This window comes from Podarcis bocagei, assembly GCF_964188305.1.
Source record: "Podarcis bocagei genome assembly, chromosome: 8".
Taxonomy (NCBI): domain Eukaryota; kingdom Metazoa; phylum Chordata; class Lepidosauria; order Squamata; family Lacertidae; genus Podarcis; species Podarcis bocagei.
The window spans coordinates 62,048,481-62,071,381 of record NC_138133.1 but is presented as its reverse complement, the minus strand read 5'-3'; the positions used below and the strand labels follow the sequence as shown (position 1 = coordinate 62,071,381).

At 43.1% G+C, this 22,901-nt stretch overlaps 1 long non-coding RNA gene across 1 annotated transcript in view; it reads left to right on the top strand.

Annotated features, from left to right (window-relative positions):
• The window catches only part of LOC308593161, a 33,208-nt gene extending 11,203 nt beyond the window's left edge, over positions 1–22,005 (top strand). The window contains exons 2-3 of the long non-coding RNA XR_014010798.1: positions 18,111–18,196; positions 21,925–22,005. This is a non-coding gene — a long non-coding RNA (uncharacterized lncRNA). The remainder of the gene's footprint in view (positions 1–18,110; positions 18,197–21,924) is intronic.
• The last annotated feature ends 896 nt before the right edge of the window (positions 22,006–22,901 follow it).

Below are 22,901 nucleotides of genomic sequence, written 5' to 3'. Positions count from 1 at the left end.
TCTCCTTGTGCCCTCCATCTTTCCCAACATCAGGGTCTTTTCCAGGGTGTCTTCTCTTTTCATGAGGTGGCCAAAGTATTGGAGCCTCAGCTTCAGGATCTCTCCTTCCAGTGAGCACTCAGGGCTGATTTCCTTAAGAATGGATACGTTTGATCTTCTTGCAGTCCATGGGACTCTCCTCCAGCACCATAATTCAAAAGCATCAATTATTCGGCGATCAGCGTATAATGTGAATGGAAATGGTCATCTTTTCATAAACTAAACGCCTCTGTATATATTTGTTCCTTGCACATCCCAGCCTTACTTCAGCCAATATCAGGCTGGTGTATATGAGGCTTTTCTGTTTTCCTCTTGCCTGACAAATGTTGACTGGCTCAAGGTCATCCAGTGGTCATCATGGCTGACTACTGGGCCACCGTGGGCCATATTTTCTGCTCCAAGATCAACCCCTCATGGCTAGAATGTTAATAGTTCCATTTCAAATATTCTCCTTTGATCATCCACATTCCACAAATTTCATTCTGGGTCCATTCTAAATAGAAGCCTCTTTGTTAACAATAACAGCAGCTGTTACCTAATTGTAGAAATGAAACTGAAATTAACAAAGCTTAAATGAATCAACATGTTCACCGACAAGTGTACAGCTGAAATGCTCCCTCTCAGTAGTAGCTCCACAGTCCAGCAAGTAATGCTTCAAAATAAGTTGTGGAGAAAGAAACACACACAACTTTAAAAGACACTGTGGAAACAAGTTATCTATAGACAGGTCAATAACCTGAGATAAGGGGAAGCATTTGTGCAGTTGCCCCCATCCAGAGATGCTTGCTAACAGTGGTGGGCTGTGGAAAAGCTCTCCTTCTGTGATCAGCCACATGCAGAAGAAACATTTGCAAACAGAGTTGCAAAACTCACTTTATTTACTTTCCCTTGGGCGGGGATGAAATAACTCACTTTGGCCACTACGGCATGGATTAATGCTACAGTAGAAGCCAACAGAAACATGACTGAAAACATAAAAAGAACAGCTGCAGATAGCTGCAGAGGTCACGTTCACGTGCAGTTATTGCAAAATTCTCCACCATCCCAACTCAGCCTATACTAAGCAGGGATGCTTTGAGAGTGAAGTGAACCATGGGCCCCACCCTGAGCTCCTTGTAGGAAAGGTGGGTTAAACATGCAATACATGTAATTCTCAAAGTGAGCACAGCAATCCTGTGCCTTATTTTATATCTAAATTGTTTTTATACTGATTTATTGAAGGTGCCCAGAAAACATTATATTATGGATGGCATACGACAGTTAGTTCCTAGGAGACAAGGGCTGAAGCTCAGTGGTAGAGAATCTGCTTTGCAAGCAGAAGATCTCAGGTTCAATCCATTTCTTTATTTTATCCATTGCATTTCTACACTGTTTTTCTGCCAGGGCACTGAAGGTGACTTACACTTTTAAAGTATTAGACAAATGATGTGAGTTGTAAAATGGAGGGGGAGGCGGCGGCGAATCACAGCATCCACAGATAGGACTGGCTTTACCTGAGAAGTGTAAAAACTACCTAGGCCCAAATTAAGGGTTGCATTCCACTAACTCCTCCTCAGAGTAGACCCATCTTAAGGCCACTGATTTGAACGGATTTGTTCTTAGTGGGGTAGCACCCATACCCTCAGGGTGGGAAAGTTTTTATATAGGGACGTCCTATTCCATAATAATAATTTCACTGTTTATACCCCACTCATCCAGCTGGGTTGCCCCAGCCACTCTGGGCAGCTTCCAATATATATAAAAACATAATAAAACACTAAACATTTAAAAACTTCCCTCTCTATACAGGGCTCCCTTCAGATGGCTCAGGGGAGGGGGGGTCAGATAGTTCCATATTTTCTAACATTTCTCCAATGAAAATAGGGACATCCTACCATCCTACCATAACATTTCTCTGAAGAAAATAGGGACGTCCTATGGGAAAGCAGGACATCCCAGGATCAAATCAGAACCAGGGACAGCTTCTGTAAATCCAGGACTCTTGGTTTTACCCTGATCAGACGCACTTGCCTGATGCTGATCAAGCCCTTACTTTTCTAAAAGAGTCTTGTCTGCAACAAAATTTCCCACATGTAATAGCAAATATGTAGTGGCATGTCAGTATTGGAATGTAGTTACATTTGAGAGAGGCAGTGTGCCAGGTTCGCTGAAATATCATGGAGTTGCTCTAGTCACATCATGACCTATTTCCCATACTTGGCTGCCACTGACACACATTCATATTAGGCATTTGGATTTTAAACTGAGATAACATGTTCCGTGATCATAGAATAGAATCATAGAATCATAGAGTTGGAAGAGACCACAAGGGCCATCGAGTCCAACCCCCTGCCAAGCAGGAAACACCATCAGAGCACTCCTGACATATGGTTGTCAAGCCTCTGCTTAAAGACCTCCAAAGTAGGAGACTCCACCACACTCCTTGGCAGCAAATTCCACTGTCGAACAGCTCTTACTGTCAGGAAGTTCTTCCTAATGCTTAGGTGGAATCTTCTTTCTTGTAGTTTGGATCCATTGCTCCGTGTCCGCTTCTCTGGAGCAGCAGAAAACAACCTTTCTCCCTCCTCTATGTGACATCCTTTTATATATTTGAACATGGCTATCATATCACCCCTTAACCTCCTCTTCTCCAGGCTAAACATGCCCAGCTCCCTTAGCCGTTCCTCATAAGGCATCGTTTCCAGGCCTTTGACCATTTTGGTTGCCCTCCTCTGGACACGTTCCAGTTTGTCAGTGTCCTTCTTGAATTGTGGTGCCCAGAACTGGACACAGTACTCCAGGTGTGGTCTGACCAGAGCAGAATACAGTGGCACTATTACTTCCCTTGATCTAGATGCTATACTCCTATTGATGCAGCCCAGAATTGCATTGGCTTTTTTAGCTGCCGCGTCACACTGTTGGCTCATGTCAAGTTTGTGGTCAACCAAGACTCCTAGATCCTTTTCACATGTACTGCTCTCAAGCCAAGTGTCACCCATCTTGTATTTGTGCCTCTCATTTTTTTTGCCCAAGTGCAATACTTTACATTTCTCCCTGTTAAAATTCATCTTGTTTGTTTTTGCCCAGTTCTCTAATCTGTCAAGGTCGTTTTGAAGTGTGATCCTGTCCTCTGGGGTGTTAGCCACCCCTCCCAGTTTGGTGTCATCTGCAAATTTGATCAGGATGCCCTTGAGTCCATCATCCAAGTCGTTGATAAAGATGTTGAATAAGACCGGGCCCAAGACAGAACCCTGTGGCACCCCACTAGTCACTCTTCTCCAGGATGAAGAGGAACCATTGATGAGCACCCTTTGGGTTCGGTCAGTCAGCCAGTTACAAATCCACTGAGTGGTAGCATAGTCAAGACCGCATTTTACCAGCTTCTTTACAAGAATATCATGGGGCACCTTGTCAAATGCCTTGCTGAAATCAAGGTAGGCTACATCCACTGCGTTCCCTTCATCTACCAGGCTTGTAATTCTGTCAAAAAACGAGATCAGGTTAGTCTGACATGACTTATTTTTCAGAAATCCATGCTGACTATTGGTGATCACAGCATTCCTTTCTAGGTGCTCACAGACTGTTTGCTTAATGATCTGCTCCAGAATCTTCCCTGCTATTGATGTCAGACTGACTGGGCGGTAATTATTTGGGTCCTCTCTTTTCCCCTTTTTGAAAATAGGGACAACATTTGCCCTCCTCCAGTCTGCCGGGACTTCGCCTGTTCTCCAGGAATTCTCAAAGATGACTGCCAGTGGTTCTGAGATCACATCTGCCAGTTCTTTTAATACTCTTGGATGCAGTTCATCTGGCCCTGGAGACTTGAATACATCTAAACTAGCCAAATATTCTTGTACTATCTCCTTAGTTATTCTGGGCTGTGTTTCCTTTGCTGAATCATTTGCTCCAAATTCTTCAGGTCGGGCATTGTTTTCTTTATCGGAGAAGACTGAGGCAAAGAAGGAATTGAGGAGTTCAGCCCTTTCTGTGTCCCCTGTTTGCATTTCACCATCTTCTCCTCTGAGTGACCCCACTGGTTCTTTGTTCTTCCTTTTGCTACGAACATACCCATAAAAGCCTTTTTTGTTGCTTTTAACCTCTCTAGCAAGCCTGAGTTCATTCTGTGCTTTAGCTTTTCTGACCTTGTGTCTACACCTGCTGGCTATTTGTTTGAATTCCTCTTTGGTGGTTTCCCCCCTTTTCCATTTTTTGTACACATCCTTTTTTAATCTTAACTCAGTTAAAAGTTCTTTAGATAGCCACCCTGGCTTCTTTAGGCACCTTCCATGTTTCCGTCTCATTGGTATTGCCTGACGTTGTGCTTTTACTATCTCCCTCTTAACAAACTCCCAGCCATCATGAACTCCCTTTCCTTTTAGTATTACTGTCCATGGGATCTCACCCAGCACTTCCCTAAGTTTTATGAAGTCGGCTTTCTTAAAGTCAAGAAATTGAGTCCTAGTATGCTTGGCTGCTCCTTTCCGCTGTATAGTAAACTTCAGAAGAGCATGATCACTCGCGCCTAATGATCCTTCCACATCTACCCCACTAACCAGGTCATCAACATTGGTTAGGACCAGATCTAAAATGGCTGTTCCTCTTGTTGCTTCTCCCACTTTCTGGACAATGAAGTTGTCTGCAAGGCCAGTGAGGAATCTGTTTGACCTTATGCTCTTGGCTGAGTTTGACGTCCAACAAATATCCGGGTAATTGAAGTCCCCCATTACTACTATCTCCCTTCCTTTTGCATGCTTGGCCATCTGTTCCAGGAAGGCATCATCTATGTCCTCCGTTTGGCTTGGGGATCTATAGTAAACTCCCACAATGAGGTCTCTGTTATTCTTCTCTCCCTTAATTTTGACCCAAATGCTCTCACTTTGGCTTTGAGGTTCTAAATCTTGGATCTCTTCACAGGTATACACATCCCTGACATATAACGCCACTCCTCCTCCTTTCTTGTCTGGTCTGTTTCTCTGAAATAGATTGTATCCCCCCATTATTACATTCCAATCGTGGGACTTATCCCACCAGGTTTCAGTGATGCCTATTATGTCATATTTAGTTTGCTGTACCAAGAGCTCAAGCTCATCTTGTTTATTTCCCATGCTTTGCGCATTAGTGTACAGACATTGAAGTCCATTAATCATTCCCCCGTGTCTCTTATTTAAGGATTTTTTCCTCCCACCACTAGGTCCGCGTGCTGTTTGCTCCATTTGGTCTATGACATTTGGATGATCATCTTCATCAATTGATAGACTCCTACCTTCAGGAGCACTGTCTCCCTCCCCCACATTAGTCAGTTTAAAGCCCTCCTGATGAGGTTTCTGAGATTTTTGGCAAAAACATTTCTCCCAACCGTTGTGAGGTGCAGCCCATCACTTGCTAGAATTCCATCTTCAAGAAACTGCAGTCCGTGATCTAAGAATCCAAACCTTTCCTGTTTACACCATTTGCGAAGCCAGCTGTTCACTTCCACTATTTTCCCCTCTCTCCCTGGGCCACGTCGTTCAACTGGGAGGACAGACGAGATGACAATTTGTGCATTTAGTTGCTTCAATTTCCTGCCGAGAGCCTCGTAGTCTCTTTTGATCTTCTGGAGGCTATTGCTTGCAGTGTCATTGGTTCCCACATGAACCAAGAGGAAGGGGTATTTGTCAGTGGGTTTTATGATTCCTTGCAGTCGTTCAGTTACATCTTGGATCTTAGCCCCGGGGAGACAGCACACTTCCCGAGACATCTTGTCAGGCCCACAGATCACTGCTTCTGTTCCCCTCAGTAGGGAATCCCCTATTACCACTACACGCCTCCTCTTGGGTTTGGTCGGGGTTCTTCCGTGAGCTGTCCGTTCCAAGGTCGCCTGCACATTCCCTGAGGACTGACTTTGCTGCTCGTCTTCATATACCTGATCGACTGTAATGAGGGAGAGATCCTCAAATGGAGTCTGCTCTTTGTCTTCCATGCTAGGGGAGAGGACCTCAAAGCGATTGTGTATTTCTAAACAATCAGAGTGAACCCTGGGCCTCCTACTTCTTTGAGTCACGTTTCTCCATATATCTGGCTCCTGTGTTGGTGAACTATCATCCTTCTCAGGGGAGTCCCCTGTCTCCTCCTTGGTTGGGACGGTGTGCTCTGTTGCTTCCAAGAAGAGCTCCAGCTCTCTAATTCTTTGGAGCGTAGCTACACGTTCCTCCAGTTGCTGGACTTTGTCTTTTAAAAGGGCAATCAACATGCAATTGCTGCAGGTAAAGCTGCCTGCAACCTTTGGCAAGATGGCAAACATTGCGCAGGAATCGCAGGCGACTGCAGCTGTTCCCTCCCCTTCCATCTTGAGATCGTGTCGTTGGGGGTGGCTACAGAGGTCCTCCATCATTAAAAGCTTGAAGACAGGACAAATAACTTCCCCCACAAAAAAAACCTAGGTCTCCCCCAACAAACGTTTGAGACTAGCTCCCCTAAAGCTAAAAGATGGGTATAACTGCACGCGCCACTAGGCGCGCGCCGTTGCCCTGCAAACTCTGATAAGCTCCTCCCACAGCTAATCCCCTGCCTCAACAGAAACCCTGCCCCCTCTGACCTTTACACAGGGAAAACAGCTAATCAGCCACAAGAAACACACACACACAAGAAAACCCTTTTGGCTCCTTCTTCAACTGCTGCCCTGCAAACTCTGATAAGCTCCTCCCACAGCTAATCCCCTGCCTCAACAGAAACCCTGCCCCCTCTGACCTTTACACAGGGAAAACAGCTAATCAGCCACAAAGAAACACACACACACAAGAAAACCCTTTTTGCTCCTTCTTCAACTGCTGCCCTGCAAACTCTGATAAGCTCCTCCCACAGCTAATCCCCTGCCTCAACAGAAACCCTGCCCCCTCTGACCTTTACACAGGGAAAACAGCTAATCAGCCACAAAGAAACACACACACACAAGAAAACCCTTTTTGCTCCTTCTTCAACTGCTGCCCTGCAGTGGAGATCGGTGTAAACAGTCTCTTTACATTGTATGTCGGTTGTATATTTGGTGCTCTGCTATAGCAAGAGCTTCGCCGTTTTGCTCTTTTCGAAAACCGTTGCCTGAGCTATTTCTCAGGGTCAGAGTTAATTTTCTTTCTCTGCCCTCAGTAAACCCTATCAGCTGCAGGTAGTGGTGATGGATAGCATCTGATGCTTTTCTGATGCAGTATATCCTACAAGACAGAGCTGAAACCTAGCCAACAGATGTGCTGGATAAAAGACAAGGTTTATTTATTGTAGATTCCACATTTTTTTTATAGATTATAAGCCCCTGGCTACAATTCAAGCAAATAGGTGTGCTTAAATGCGTTGAGAGCAATGGGTGTAAGCACATCGAACTCTGTAAAATATGGCTGGCATTTTGACTATTCAGACATGGTAACATAGGAAGCTGCCTATGTGGTCCATCTAGTTCAGTATTGTTGACACTGGCTAGCCATAATTTTAGGGGGTGCAGAGGCCCGGTGGGGGTGGGGAGGAGAACCCCCACCATGAAAGCAGAAGTCGTTGCTCAGGGCATCTGTTGTTGGGGCATGTTAGATGAACATCTAACATCTCTTTGTCCATAACTTTTTCTGGATAGACCCGAGTGATTATTGCTGTTCATGAGTTTTTGCTCTGCATCCAGTCAGGGCACTCCCATTGTCAATCTGGGAAGCAGTGTGCACATAACATCAGCCACAATCCATCTCTATCTTGTCATTTCTCATGAAATACTGCATTTTGATGAGTCCCCACCCAAAAAAACCTATCTATGATCCAAATTGAGAAAAAGAATGGCCTAGCTGCTTTCTTTGTTTATTTATTGAATTAATAGTCTGCCCTTCCTTCTGCAGGGGCCCAGGTTGTTTTAAGATGGTAATGTGTACACAGCCTCTGTGTGTGTGTGTGTGTGTGTGTGTGTGTGTGTGAGAGAGAGAGAGAGAGAGAGAGAGAGAGAGAGAGAGAGAGAGAAATTTCTTTTTTGTCATGGGTAGGATGTTAGATATGGAGCTGAAAAACTAAATTTTCAATGTCAGCTCATCAGCAGACTGGTGAGTTGTTAGGCAAATATTTTTACATTTTTTTAAATCCTCAGATTTCTATTTGAAATATGAGGACAATGACCTAGCTATGCTGACATGGGGACAGGGTGATTGTAAAGCACACTGCTACATCAAAATGCATTTAAATTAATGATCGATGTTGTTTTTCATAGAGAAAAGCTTTTCTTCCCCAAGAATATACAACAGAATATACAACCTTGCAGGGAATATCAGCTGAAAGCAGACAACACATTAGCTATTCAACGCGAAGGGAGACTGGGGGAAATTAAAGTTTAAAAGAGCAGAAAAGACAAAGGGTATGAGACAAACATTTCATTCATTCATTTTAAAAATATTTACAACCCACCCTTCATCAGTTCAGATACCGGGGAGGAGTACAAAACATATAATAAAAAAGACCAAGCAAATCATAAAATAAATAGCATTACATATTAAAACCCACCATCAAACAAAGCAGCTGGAAACAACAGAGGAGGCTGAATATCCATCAAGTTCCAAAACTTGATGCTCCAGGGCAAAGCAATAAATCTTAATCTGACACTGCACGGGTGATAACGCTGCTGCCAATTGTTCCTCTATGGAAGGATGTTTCACTGTTGGGACACTGCCATGGAGAAGCCTATACCCCACATCACCACAAAGTGAGATTAAAGAGCCTCCTGTGAAGATCTCAAGATGCTGGCTGGTTTGGGGAGAGCTACTCTTTCAGGTATTTGGGTCTCAATCCATCAAAAGCCAGCTGTTTGGACTGGGCTCAGAAATGAACTCTTTTAGAAATTGGTGTGAAAAAGGTGTTGCTGTCTTCCAGTTCTGTTTGTGGGCTTCCCATGGGCATCGGGTGAGAAGCAAGTCTTGGACTAGAGGGGCCTTGGTTTGATGTAGCAGGAGGGCTCTTCCTGTGTTCTTATGTTTATCCGACTGTATAGGAAAAAATCTGGCAGCCACATTCTGCATTAATTGAAGTTTCTGGGATGTCTTCAAGGGCAGTCCCATGTACCATGCATTACTGCAATCCAGTTGGGAAGTTACTTGAGCATGGGTCTCTGTGGCCTGACTATGCCTGTTCAGAAGTGGCCATTATTCAGAGAATGAAGTTTATACAGATGAAAAGGGTGGGGAATAGAAGGGAAGTCAAATGAGCCAATCTAGACTAGGAATTCTATAAATGAAACGATTTAGCAATCCATTTTGTTACCTCTATTTCTTCCAAACAGAAAAGTCATTGTGACAGATTCTTCCAGATTAATTATTGAAACCACAAAGCCTATATTGCATTGTGATTAACTTGGGAAGAAGGTAATTAGGTTCGTATATTAACTTCCTTCTGATGTATTAACTTCCTTCAGGTAACTTTTTTTTTCTCTCAGAAAAAAATTCATCTTGGTAAAACATGATGTATTTGTCTACCTATACTTCTACTTGAGAAACCAATAGTAACAGTGTGCACTTCATCCAGCTATTAAACCCTTTGCTTTCATATTAAACTAGTAGGATGGTTGCTAGAGGAGTCCCTCAACACATGTTCCCTATCAGAAAGTCCAGTACAAAATGGATTGGAAAAATATGTGAAATGTTTAGAGAGGCAATACTTACAATTGCTATCACTCAAATATATTCCAATCCATTGAGGTGTATGAGCTGAGTTGCGTGTAGTTCCATTAAGTCCTGCCTTTTCAAAGGCCATCTAACCCACTGAGGATTGGTCTTTCCCCTTTTTCTTTTTAGTGAACTACTTTAAATTCCCTTCATCTCAGAAAATGATGTCTAATAAGAAGTTTAGAAGACCCTGCCAATATCAGGGGTAGGGGTCTTGTTCAGCCTGAGGGACTCATTCCCAAGTGGGCAGCCTTGCAAGGGCCACATGCCAGTGGATGCAACTTTTATCTTTGTACAGCCCAACCACATGACAACAAACAGTTTCTGTATGTTCCTCTCTCTATACAGGCAAGCAAGACACATTCCAACCAAGAACTGGAGGAGTGTGGCTGCAGAAAAGTGTTTTGACAGAGTCCCAAGGGCCAGCTAGAGAGGATCGAAGGGCTATATTTGGCCTGAGGTTCCCCACACATGTTCTATAATTCTGTGTCCAATTTAAAGTGCTAAATGGTTTGGTACCAAGGTATCTGAGAGGATGCATTCTCTTCTTATGTACCACCTGGACCTTAAGGTCCTCTTCAGAGGCCCTGTTTTGAATGTGCCATTCAAATGAAGTGAGATGGGCGCAGGTGAGGAGGAAGGGGGGTGCGGTGGGTATGATTCGCCCCAGGTGTCACCACTGAGGGGGGTGACAAAATGCCGAGTGACACTCACCGCGGGGCCTGCAGTGTACCTGAGCCATGCGGCTTGGGTGTGGGCAGGCTCAGCCCTGCCCAAACGGTCCACCTGCTACCTCCCCCCCCCACTACGAATGGGGTCTTTGGGGAAGTGGAATTCCAGTGGTGGAATATTCTTCTCAGAGATGCTCATCTATTCATTCAGGCCTTTTAAGTAGGTTTTCTGGGTTGCCCAAAGAACTCCTGTTTTATAACTGTAGTTTATAAAATAAAGTGGTCTTAACGCCACAAGCTGAGGCCTGCTTTTGAATGTTTGCACCCGGTGATGGGGACTAGGCACAGGATAGGGATTCTGCTGGTATTACAACAAGTCCACTAGCTATGTCCAGTCATGTGGTCTGCACATTGTGCTCACCTGAATTGTTAATTGAATGTGTCAGTCCAAGTTTTCTTAGACTCTGACTCTAATGATGGTATTCAACTACCACATCCTGTCAGTGCAAACATTTCTGCTTGTCAATGGGACTTTTCTCCTCTCCTTTCTGGCCCACACCTCCCCAAATCCCACACATGGCCCAAATCTGCTCTGGAGGGTAGGGGAAATCAGATTTAGGGGGTATGTTCCTTGCACAGATGGAACAAGAGATTGAGCACCACACCCTAAATGTTTTAATTTTGTTTTGTTTTGTACACTGCTCAGTTTTATTTGAGACACACAGTTGCATTACGTTTTTATCTCATCTTATGTCACTTTTGAAGATATTTTATTGCATGTTGTTAGAGATTTTTATGATTTCTAGTGGTGTAATTCTTCAAATAAACACATAAATATTCTCAAATTCATTTGTTGCCTAGTGAAGGGATAAGCACAGCCACATCCAAGCTCTCTCTTGCCCTCTGGATAACTCTCTGAAACCAGTCTCTGCTGGAGCTATTCCTTAAGGTTGTCTATTGAAAGATGATAAGAAATTCTGTCTGTAAACATCTGCCAATGCTTGCCTTGCTAAGAACCAGTGTGGCAGAGGTCTCTCTACCTGCTTTCCCCTTCAAGATGGGTTTATTCTCCACATTTATTTCACAATACTCCCAATTAAAAAGGTTCCTGATTTTCATTCATTGCACAGAAGCTTTAGGAGCAACTTCAGAGTTTTAAGATTAATATTTAAAACTGAACAAGGGAAGATCTAACATACATTTTAATGCTACAACACACCTTTAGATTGCCCAAGATTCAAATCTGGCTCTCAGAAACGATGTACGGCTACTACTGCTTTGATAGAACGTTATCTCTAAAGTGAGGGAACAATGAGAAAAATTCAACAGCCAGGGATTGTAAATACATGCATCTGACTGAATTTCAGCTCAGGAGAAAGTAGAATAGTAGGGTGTTGGCATGGAGCCAGTCTCCCATACAAAGAACTGTTACCAATTAAACAACTAGTAAAGATCAGGAACCACAGCAAAGAAAACAAAAGAAGTATCCAGTTACTGCTTATTTTCCTCATCTCTGACTTTCTCTTTGCTGATTAGTCACAAGCAAGCCTGCAAGCCTCATTATCATCTCATCCACTTGCCAGAGCAAGGAAGGTCCCTCAGCCAGTAGTGTCTTATATGGTAGGGTAGAGCTTTCCCCTTTCACCAGCATCATGGTAACTTACCTAGACTGCAGTAGGATGGAGGGATGATGAGGTTGAAGCTGTGCATCCACAGCAGTGGAGCCAATCCAGTGCACCCACACAGCCCCGATGGCATTGCTGCCCTGCACCACCACCATATGGGAAAGCTGCAGTGATGCTACTGATGGAAGTCGAGCTCCATGTCTCTGTTCCACCATATCAGCCATCACTTTCCGCAATTACCCTGGCATTCCAGCAGAGTGAAAAAAAAGTCCTGGAGCTACACTCCTTTGCATTCCACGACACCACTGCAAACAAGGAAGCCATCCACAGTAGAAAGCCATGTCAGAAAATCACATTGTACACAGAAACTCATGCCGAGTTAATGTACAGAGAGTATGTTTTCTGACTTTTTATATTCCTGTTTGAATATGTGCATACAAAATACGCAAGCAGCAACACTGAAGTGCAATATGAATGTATTTCGGTTCTGCTCTTCCTTAAATGCGCACCAAATGTGTACAGTTTTAGGAGGAACATAACCAAAACCACAGACACAAAGACACATTTTGTATATTCCAATCAGAATACAAACACAAGAAATCTTGTAAGAGCCTGCCTTTAAGTACCTTGGACAGATGCCATTTAGATGTTAAAGTCCAATAACACCAGTATCATATTTGCCACCCTCTGAAAGCCTTTGAGCATTGTTGTTCATGGAGCTAGCACTGAAGAAACAAGTAAAAACAAAGGTTCTTCATTCACAAATCATCTATTGTATTCTGTTGTTTTATATTAGATCAGCCTTCTGATATGTATGATCAATTATTCCATCAGTCACCTTTATTTGTTTATTCCCTTTTCATTTCTTTATTTGCTATAAGCAATACTGTGATCTATGTATTCAGTGTTGATATTTGCAGATATGCCATAAAATTCAATAGAAATTATTCAAAAAGCATACAAAAACAATCTCCCTCTCTCTCTCTCTCTCTTGCGGGTGGTACTAAACAGGGACTAAAGAATCACACTGATATGTAGCTTTTGAGTACAGTACAGAATAGGTCTGCCAGGCTACTAAATGTAATCCTTTATTATTACTACTTATTATTAGAATTAATTCTATTCTTGGTCCCATAAAGCACACAGAACTTTCTTTCAGATTCCCAGAGACTATTTAAATCAATGCATCTTACTTCCTGCTTGTATGGATTATAACACTGATTATGTAAATTGGCTTTCATTTCTTGATTGCTCAAGCTCTGTGGGAAGCATTAACTTGCTGCTGTATATAATGTGCACTATCTTATTGCTAAATACTGCTGTTGCAGGCGGTTTTGTCAGTTCTATCATGTTCCAAAAAGAACATCAGCTCAGCTTTGTGCTTTTGGCAAAACCTTGGCTGAAAGCAAAACTACTAATGCCAGCTCAGTCTTACATTCCAGCCAAAGTATACAAACAATTCACTGGAAATATTATTTTCCTGTGCAAGCCTGTACACAACCCTTCCCCTTTGCAGGGAGTTGGGACCGATTCGGATGGTCTGCCCCTGCCACTTAATGGATTCAAATGGTTTCCAGAGAGTGGTAGGGGATGTTTTACCCCATGTTGAAAATTTTAAATTTATTGTTTTAAATGTTTGCTTTCCTTCTGGGATTGTACCCCCAAATGTGTTTTATAAGCTGGTCTCCGTAATCTATCTATCTATCTATCTATCTATCTATCTATCTATCTATCTATCTATCTATAATCTATCTATCTATCTATCTATCTATCTATCTATCTATAATCTATCTATCTATCTATCATCTATCATCTATAATCTATCTATCTATCTATCATCTATCATCTATCATCTATCATCTATATCTATCATCTATCTATCATCTATCTATCTATCTATCTATCTATCTATCTATCATCTATCTATCATCTGTCTATCTATCTATCTATCATCTATCATCTATCATCTATCATCTATCATCTATCATCTATCATCTATCTATCTATCTATCTATATCTATCATCTATCTATCATCTATCTAGCTAGCTAGCTAGCTATCATCTATCATCTATCATCTATCATCTATCATCTATCTATCTATCTATCTATCTATCTATCATCTATCATCTATCATCTATCATCTATCATCTATCTATCATCTATCTATCTATCTATCTATCTATCTATCTATCTATCTATCTATCATCTATCTAATCTATCTATCCCATGTTGATGGCCTTTCAGCTGATTCCCTGGTGGCCTACTGGAATGTGGAGTTAACCAGGGCTCTTGACTGTTTGGCTCTGAAGCACCCTCTCTGATTGCATGGAACCTGGACAGCCCCGTGGTTTTCCATGGATGTGAGGGCAATGAAACAATCACTGAGACGGGTAGAGTGCCAGTGGCGGATAACTCATTCTGAATCTGACCAGACACAGGTTAGAGCTCAATGTCGAGCCTACCAAGTGGCGATAGCGACAGCAAAGAGGACCTTCTTCACCCCCTCTATTGCATCTGCAGAAAACAGCAGCAGGAGACTTTTTCAGGTGGTTCACAATTTAGCAGAACCACCTGCTCCATCAGGGCCCTGTACAGGCCACATGATCTCCTGCAATGATTTTGCAAAGTTTTTTGCAGGCAAAGTCGCTCAGATTCGGGAAGAGGTAGACTCCACTGTGGGGGCAGGGCTGGGGCAGGAGAGTGCTGGAGTCCTGTCTAGTCAAGTTGCATGGGATCAATTCCAATCTGTTACCCCCAAGGATGTGAACATGCTGCTTGGATGAGCGAAACCAACCACCTGTCTCCTTGATCCTTGCTCATCCTAGCTTATAAAAGCTAGCCAGGAAGGGCTGGGCGATGGGCTTCGCAGGGTGGTGAATGCTTCTCTCTGTGAGGGAGCCTTCCCAGACCTGCTGAAAGAGGCTGCTGGCAAACCACTTCTTAAAAAACCATCATTAGACGCAGACAATATGGCCAATTAACACCCAGTCTCAATTCTTCCATTCTTGGGCAAGGTGATTGAGCGGGTGGTTGCTGAACAACTCCAGGCATGCCTGGAAGAAGCGGACCATTTGGATCCCTTCCAGTTGGGATTCAGGCCTCATCATGGGACTGAAACTGCCTTGGTCGCACTGATCGATGATCTCCGGTGGGCTAGGGACAAAGGTGAGAGCTGTTTCCTACTTTTGCTGGATCTCTCAGCAGTTTTTGATACCATCGACCATAACATCTTTCTGGACCGTCTAGAGGGGCTGGGAGCTGGGGGCACTGTTATTCAGTGGTTCCGCTCCTTCCTCCTGGGCCGTGTTCAGAAAGTGGTGGTGGTGGGATGAGTGTTCAGACCCCTGGGTTCTCACTTGTGGGGTGCCTCAGGGTTCCGTCCTCTCCCCCATGCTTTTCAACATCTACATGCAGCCACTGGGAAAGATCATCAGGGGCTTTGGGCTGGGTGTTCATCAGTATGCAGATGATACCCAGCTCTACCTCTCTCTCAAATCAGAAACAGTGAAGGCAGTAAAAGTCCTGTGTGAGTGTCTGGAGGCAGTTGGAAGATGGATGGCGGCTAACAGATTGAGGTTGAATCCTGACAAGACAGAAGTACTGTTTTGGGGGGACAGGAGGCAGGCAGGTGTGGAGGACTCCCTGGTCCTGAATGGGGTAACTGTACCCCTGAAGGACCAGGTTCACAGCCTGGGAGTCATTCTGGACTCGCAGCTGTCCATGGAGGTGCAGGTCAATTCTATGTCCAGGGCAGCTGTTTACCAGGCTGAGACCCTATCTGCCCGCGGACTGTCTCGCCAGAGTGGTGCATGCTCTGGTTATCTCTTGCTTGGACTACTACAATGTGCTCTATGTGGGGCTACCTTTGAAGGTGACCCAGAAACTACAACTAATCTAGAATGTGGCAGCTAGACTGGTGACTGGGAGTGGCCACCGAGACCTACATTGGCTCCCAGTACGTTTCCAAGCATAATTCAAAGTGTTGGTGCTGACCTTTAAAGCCCTAAACGGCCTCAGTCCAGTATAGCTGAAGGAGCGTCTCCACCCCCACCATTCTACCCGGACGCTGAGGTCCAGCTCTGATGACTTTCTGGCTGTTCCCTCTCTGCGAGAAGCCAAGTTACAGGGAACCAGGCAGAAGGCCTTCTCGGTAGTGGCACCTGCCCTGTGGAACGCCCTCCCACCAGATGTCAAAGAGAACAACAACTACCAGGCTTTTAGAAGACATCTGAAGGCAGCCCTGTTTTGGGAAGTTTTTAATGTTTGATGGACTACTGTATTTTAATATTTTGTTGGAAGCTGCCCAGAGTGGCTGGGGAAACCCAGCCAGATGGGCGGGGTATAAATAATTTTAATAATAATAATAATAATAATAATAATAATAATAATAATAATAATTACATTTCATTTCAGTGTGCCATGAAGTACCCAGTGTCTGATATCAAACAGATGCATTCATTATTCATTTTCTCTCTTTCTCCTCCTCTATATTATTTAAGCCTCTTCTTCATATATCAGCTTTACATCCCAGTCCCAAGCAGATGTACTTGCAAGAAGTAACGCTCCAGTCATAAGTGGGCTTGCTAGTGGGTAAACCCCACTGTATTGGGTAGGACGAACAATTTAGGAAGAATGCACAGGATTCCACTGCCCATCTCATTCCTGTAAACATGACTGACTTCCACAGAAGCATCCTAGGGATACAGCATTAGGCACCCTCCAACAAACCATGCAGCTTGTCTTGTAGCCACAAAAATGAATGCCAAGTTTCCATTTGTCTGTTTTATTCATAAGTGGGCATGGAATCCTGCCATGAAATTGCATGGTACTCTGCACAAGAGTTGTCTGCATAGTCAGATTTCCCAGGCACTCATCCAGGTACCTTAGGCTAGGCAGGAAGGCAGCAGTCTGGTATTCAAATCAGCCAGGGAGTCAGCCAGACATCAGGCAGCTTAAATTCCAAGCATGCGCAGAGAAGATTAAACTCGTGGAGTTATTTCTGAGAAAAAATTCTCCCAGTATTTTGGAAATGTGAATTTTATAGGCAAAAAGACAAAGGACCCCTGGATGGTTAAGTCCAGTCAAAGGTGACTATGGGGTTGCAGCGTTCATCTTGCTTTCAGGCCGAGGGAGCCAGCGTTTGTCCACAGACAGCTCGCCGGGTCATGTGGCCAGCATGACTAAACCACTTCTGGCACAATGGAACTCTGTGACGGAAACCAGAGTGCACAGAAACACCATTTACCTTCCTACCGCAGTGGTACCTATTTATCTACTTGCACTGGCATGGTTTCAAACTGCTAGGCTGGCAGGAGCTGGGACAGAGCAATGGGAGCTCACCCCGTCGTGGGGATTCGAACCACCGACCATCTGATCGGCAAGCCCAAGAGGCTCAGTGGTTTAGACCACAGAGCTACCCGCGTCCCCAGTGAATTTTATATCATACAGTGGCACATGATTGTTCTTTTGGTGCCATTTGATTCCCTGCCACTAAAGGTTTCTGGGCTGTTATGTGAGTGTTCTTGCTGGGACTGCAAGCCTGGATAGCTCAGCTGGTTAGAGCACAGTGCTGATAACACCAAGGTTGCAGGTTTGATCCCCGTATGGGATAGCTGCATTGCAGGGGGTTGGACTAGATGATCCTCATGATCCCTTCCAACTCTACAATTCTATGAAAGCATCTTACTATGTTCTAAGAAAGCAGCCCCTCTAATGCAAGGAGGAGAGTGCCTGATGAGCACACTTTGTTATCTAAGGCCCCCTGGGCAGCTGCTTTATTGTCGGCTGATTACAATTATCAAAGGGACATTATGAAATCTGTGAGGAGTCTGCAGAATCCGGTTTGTGCATAAGAGGTTAATGAACTTCTAACATTTTGTTCCCAGCCCCTAAAGGAATTAGGACTATGGGGAAAATATCCAGGGTATATCAATCAGACCTGCTTTTTAGCAAGAAGCTTAGAGTTTATTTTGCAAACATTTACAGTTTCACAATCCAAGAAAAGGCAGCAACAGGCATGATGAATGTTCAGAAATTCATTCTCTGCAGTTGCTTTCCTTTTGTGTTGTTGAAACTGCCTTTAATCTAGAAGCAGATTACATTTAAATCTCAACATATAAGGAAGATCACCTGCATGCAGATTTGCAGGCACAGGACTTTTGAGACATACTTCTGTACTGAAATGGTTTCCTCACTTCTTCAAAATCACACCTGTATCCTTCAGTCGTGAGGCTGCATCTGGAATCATTCAAGATGCATATGCAAATTATACAATTAATGCTGCAGAATGTTAATAGGGCAATTAGAGATACTGTTCAGTCTCTCTCATTATAGAACCTGAAAAATCAGGTTGCTTGTTACATCAGACTTCTTTTTATATACCACATAGACTACTGAAACAGCATCAGGAATTTTGATTGATTTGTGGCACTTTTTCCTCCATCACAAAACGGGCATCCCTTCCAACTTGTGTCAGGTAGAATTGCCAGAATACTGCAGTTGGAAGCAGTGTTCGAGTGGAAATTGCTGAAATGTCCAGGAAAACCCAAATGTATGGCAACCAATATTGGAAGTCTAGATTTTGTCAAATTCCATTTTTAAAAAAAAGCTCAACAACTTTGCCAAAGAAGTTTGTGTCTGGATTCTCACTTTCTGAAATATGGCAACCCTAGTGTCAGGCCTAGAGTCAGGGGTCTTAAATTCAAGACGAATAAGAAGCCTTTGTGCTGGAATACGGCAGCTTCAGATTTTCCCAGAGTTATAAAGGCCCTGCTCAGCAAGAGTAGACAATATAAGGTTCAGGATGCTTCTAGTTTTACTCTTCATAACAAAAATATATGTATTAGTGACAGGATGGATAAAAACCAAGTGGGAAGCAATTGACTTCCTACTTCACTCAGCTGACAGCAACAATACTACTCTCTGCTAGTCTGGAAGTTGTGGCAGAGTGATGAAGAAAATAATAATTTCATAAAACTATCATTTTGATTATTCCATTTATTTATTTTTTGAGACTATGGCCTAGCTGTGCCTGCCTACTTTTTATAGTACAGAACTAGCTGCTTTTAGGTACTGTATGTAGTGAATGGTCGCTCTGGAACACTGAAAAGAACAAGCCATTAGGATTTATGGTGGCCATTTTGTATGCACGGAAAGAGAATTTGTTAGGCATGGCAATTGTGATTAATCTTCAATTGTTTTGTAGACAAATAAAAGAGGATATTGGGAGACATTTAATGAATAGGAAAATTAGTCAAAGTCTTAATGAAGAAAGGTACTGAAAAATGATTATATGTAATCACATGATAATATGATGAGGGCTGATATGAAGAGCAAATGAGTTGCTGAGACCACTAGGCCTGAGCTGTGGTATGTTTCCTTGAATAAATATTTAGATTTAATGACCTTGAGTGATTTATTATTTTTGCTGCGGACCTATGCCTGACTCCAGCTGACAATTAGGGTTTTTAAAATAAATACATAAAATATGTTTTGGACATGGCTGTGCTGGCTGGGGCTGATGGGAGATGTAGTCCAAAACAACAGGAGGCCCTAGGCTGATGAAGACTGATTTAGCCCATGTCCCTGGGATGGGAATAACAGTTTGGGAGTCCTATACCCAAATCAACACACATAAACCTACTAGTCCATTTCCATCATTGCAGTCATCGAGAATATCTTTGTTTTTACCAGCTGTGAGTCTTGATGAAATAGCTATGGGTTTTTGCTATTTAATTTGCATTCATTCACCTTTCCATTGCATGAAAGTCATTTTTAAATTGCTTTTCACGACAGGACGCCACATGCACCCTGTCGCTGTTACCCACAAATCAGGCCTTGCTGCCTTCCTGAATGTTCTGAATAGCAGACCTTCCCAACTCTGTAAGGAGAAAGAACCTATTTTAATTGAGAAGATAATATTTAGTGAGAGGAACCAGACTCAATTTTAGTGTATTTTAACAAGAGCTAGCTTGTAATTGAGAAGGAATGCCTGACAGGTTTTAGTTTCAATATTTTATCCTTCAGCTGCCACACGAATCTCAGCCCTGAAATGCTTGAAAAGGTTCTGATTTTCTACTGCTGAAAGCTTCACTATTTGTCATTATTTTCAGGGCATATTATTATAAATACTGCTGCAGAGAAAGGCAAGGGTTCAGCCAGTGTACAGTGAGTTGAACTTCATGAGGACCAGTGCAATGACACTCCAGCGTTTACTGAGTATTAAAAGGCCGGAACAGGTCAAGTGAAAGGCTTTGACATCTATTTAAGATCTCAGGTCAGGCCTGTTATTTGATATGACGAACAAAATGATGTGATCAGATGCTCTCTGCCGAGTCTCGATTCACCTCTTCTTCACTTCCAGAGATTATTGCTGGATCAGACCGAAAGCCTACTGAGTAAATCAGTAAAACATTATTTTCTTACTGTGACCACCTAGATGCCTATGGGAAGTCCTCAAATAGGACACGAGAGCAAGAGTTCTCACTGGTTCATATATTGGTAGAGCAGGACTCTTAATATCAGGGATGTGGGTTCGGGACTCACGTTGAGCAAAGGATTCCTGCATTGCAGGGGGTTGCTCTAGATGACCCTTGTGGTCCCTTCCCAATCTTCAATTTTATGATTCTCTGCAGATGATGTCTCGGCTAGCCATCTTCTGCACACTTTGCAGCTTGCCAATATCCTTTTTAAATTGTGGAACCCAGAACTGGACACAGCTTTCCAGGTGTGGCCTGACCAAGTCGGAATAGAGCAGTACTATGACTTTCCTTGTTCTGGACACTATACTTCTGTTGATGCAGCCTAGAATAGCATGAGCTTTCATTGCTGCTGCATCACCCTGTTGACTCATGTTAAGCATGTTAAAAGCCTCATATCTGCTTTAAATTAGTTCCTAATGACTGTTGTGTGAAAAGTGCTGGAATTAGCTAAGAACATGTGTTTTTGTAAATCATGTCTTGGTCTCTGCGGTTTTAGGATATTAGTTTTCATTTCCTGTTTTTAGACAGTTTGTTTATTTTATGATGGGTTGTATATTGTTTCCATTTGTGGGTGATTGCTCCTTAGTTCTCATGTCTGTCCAACTGTGTGTGTGTGTTTATTGAATGACAATGACAACAATAATAATTGAAAGTTGCCCAACAAAGAGGATGTTGTCTTACAGGACAGCTAGAAAGATTTTAAATATTATTTATTTAAAAAAGTATTTCTATACTGCCTCATCATAAAATATTAGGGTGGGTGTGCGCAACTGGAAAATATTAAAACCATGAAAAACCATACAAGCAAACCTTAAAGCGATTTGTTATAATAGATTTTCATCATAAATAAATAATGTAATAAATAAAATGAAACCCACCCTCCAGTCTTTCTTTTGTTTCCATTGGACTGAGTTTGATTGTCACAATTAATAGCATAGATGACAGTTGCAGGAATCCTCGACACTGGAGAATTCTACATGTCAGTCTTTATCTATGTTTAAAACTGCACTGTAAATCTTACAGAGGCAGAGGCATATTCTGGTGAGAACAGCTCAAGGCACACATTAAAACAGTAGTAGGTGACCTGTGCTCCACTAGATGTTGCTGTACTACAGCTCCCATCATCCTTGACCATTTCCCATGGTGGCCACAACTGGTGGGAGTCTAGCTGTATCTGAAGAGCCAGAGGCTCTCCACTGCTGTGTTAAAGGGGAACCAGATGTACAAATACAGAGTTTCTTGGTATGCAAACATATCATTCCGGTTGCCTGTAAACATACCACAGAGTCATGATGTGCTACAGATTTTTAATGTGCATGTTTTCTTTGTGTGCTGTTTAAACCCAGGACAACTAAAGCAGGATCTATATGTGTGATAACTGCAAAAAACCCAAAACAGGTCGGGGTTCTGAGGAGTGCAGCTAAAACTATCATCTGCCAAAAGGCAACACGGAGGAAATGAAAGGAGGGGGAGGGGAGAAAATATCTTACTTGCAGCAATGAATCACTTTGAAGCAGAACTGAAGTCACTGAGCCGTGGACCATTTTTCACTGCAGTGAGACAAGGAGTTTGCAAGTTGCAAGTGAAGGCGATGCATAAAAAAGGAAGTATATAACCACCATTAACATGCTTCAGCACACTGACTTTTTAATGCAGAGGAATCTGGGCATCTTTCACATTAGCCTGGAGCAGAGACACTTTTCTACAGTGGGTAACTAATACATTTGCCCATGTTTAGCAGCGCCCTTTTATGAGACTGGGTGAGGAATAAAATCATTGGGATGGATGCCTGGGTTGTCCACTATCATCCATAATTCATAAGACAGGGGAGGACACTCAGAGGGCAAAGTCTGAGAAGAAAAAGCTTTACCCGTTGGATTTCTGCCTACAAGACTACTCTTCAAGGCTCTGTAACCCTTGAAGTGCACAGGATAGAAGTCACTTGCATCTGTACTCACCCAAATATACTTTCCAGAACTGGTTGATAACTATGATTTTACCAATATAGTGTCAAAGCGTGTTCTCCCTAGCAGAGAGCACGTGTTGCGGTTGGGAACAGGCCACCCTCCAGTGACTAGGCAAATTTAGTTGAATCCCGGCCATTTAAATGGTTAAACTGGGTTGCTGGGGTGTTTTGATTGTTGCCAATTCGGAGGAGGGGTCAGAGTCTATATATACAGGGGCCAGACGTTGGCACGGCCTCTTGGCCGTTTTGCATCGGATCACATGGAGCACTGGGACAATCTTCTCATTGTCTGGTTACATTTCTTTATTTCTTTATTTCCCCTTTCTTTTAATCCTCTCTAGTCCCTTAAATAATTTAATTCCCCCCTTTTCCTGTTCAATTTCCCACCCCACCCCTTACCCTGCCCTGTAGGAAGATTCTCCCTGTATCTGTGGCTTGCCTTTCCCAATAGTGAGAGAGCCCCCGTTAGGGGCTTTCTTTCGCA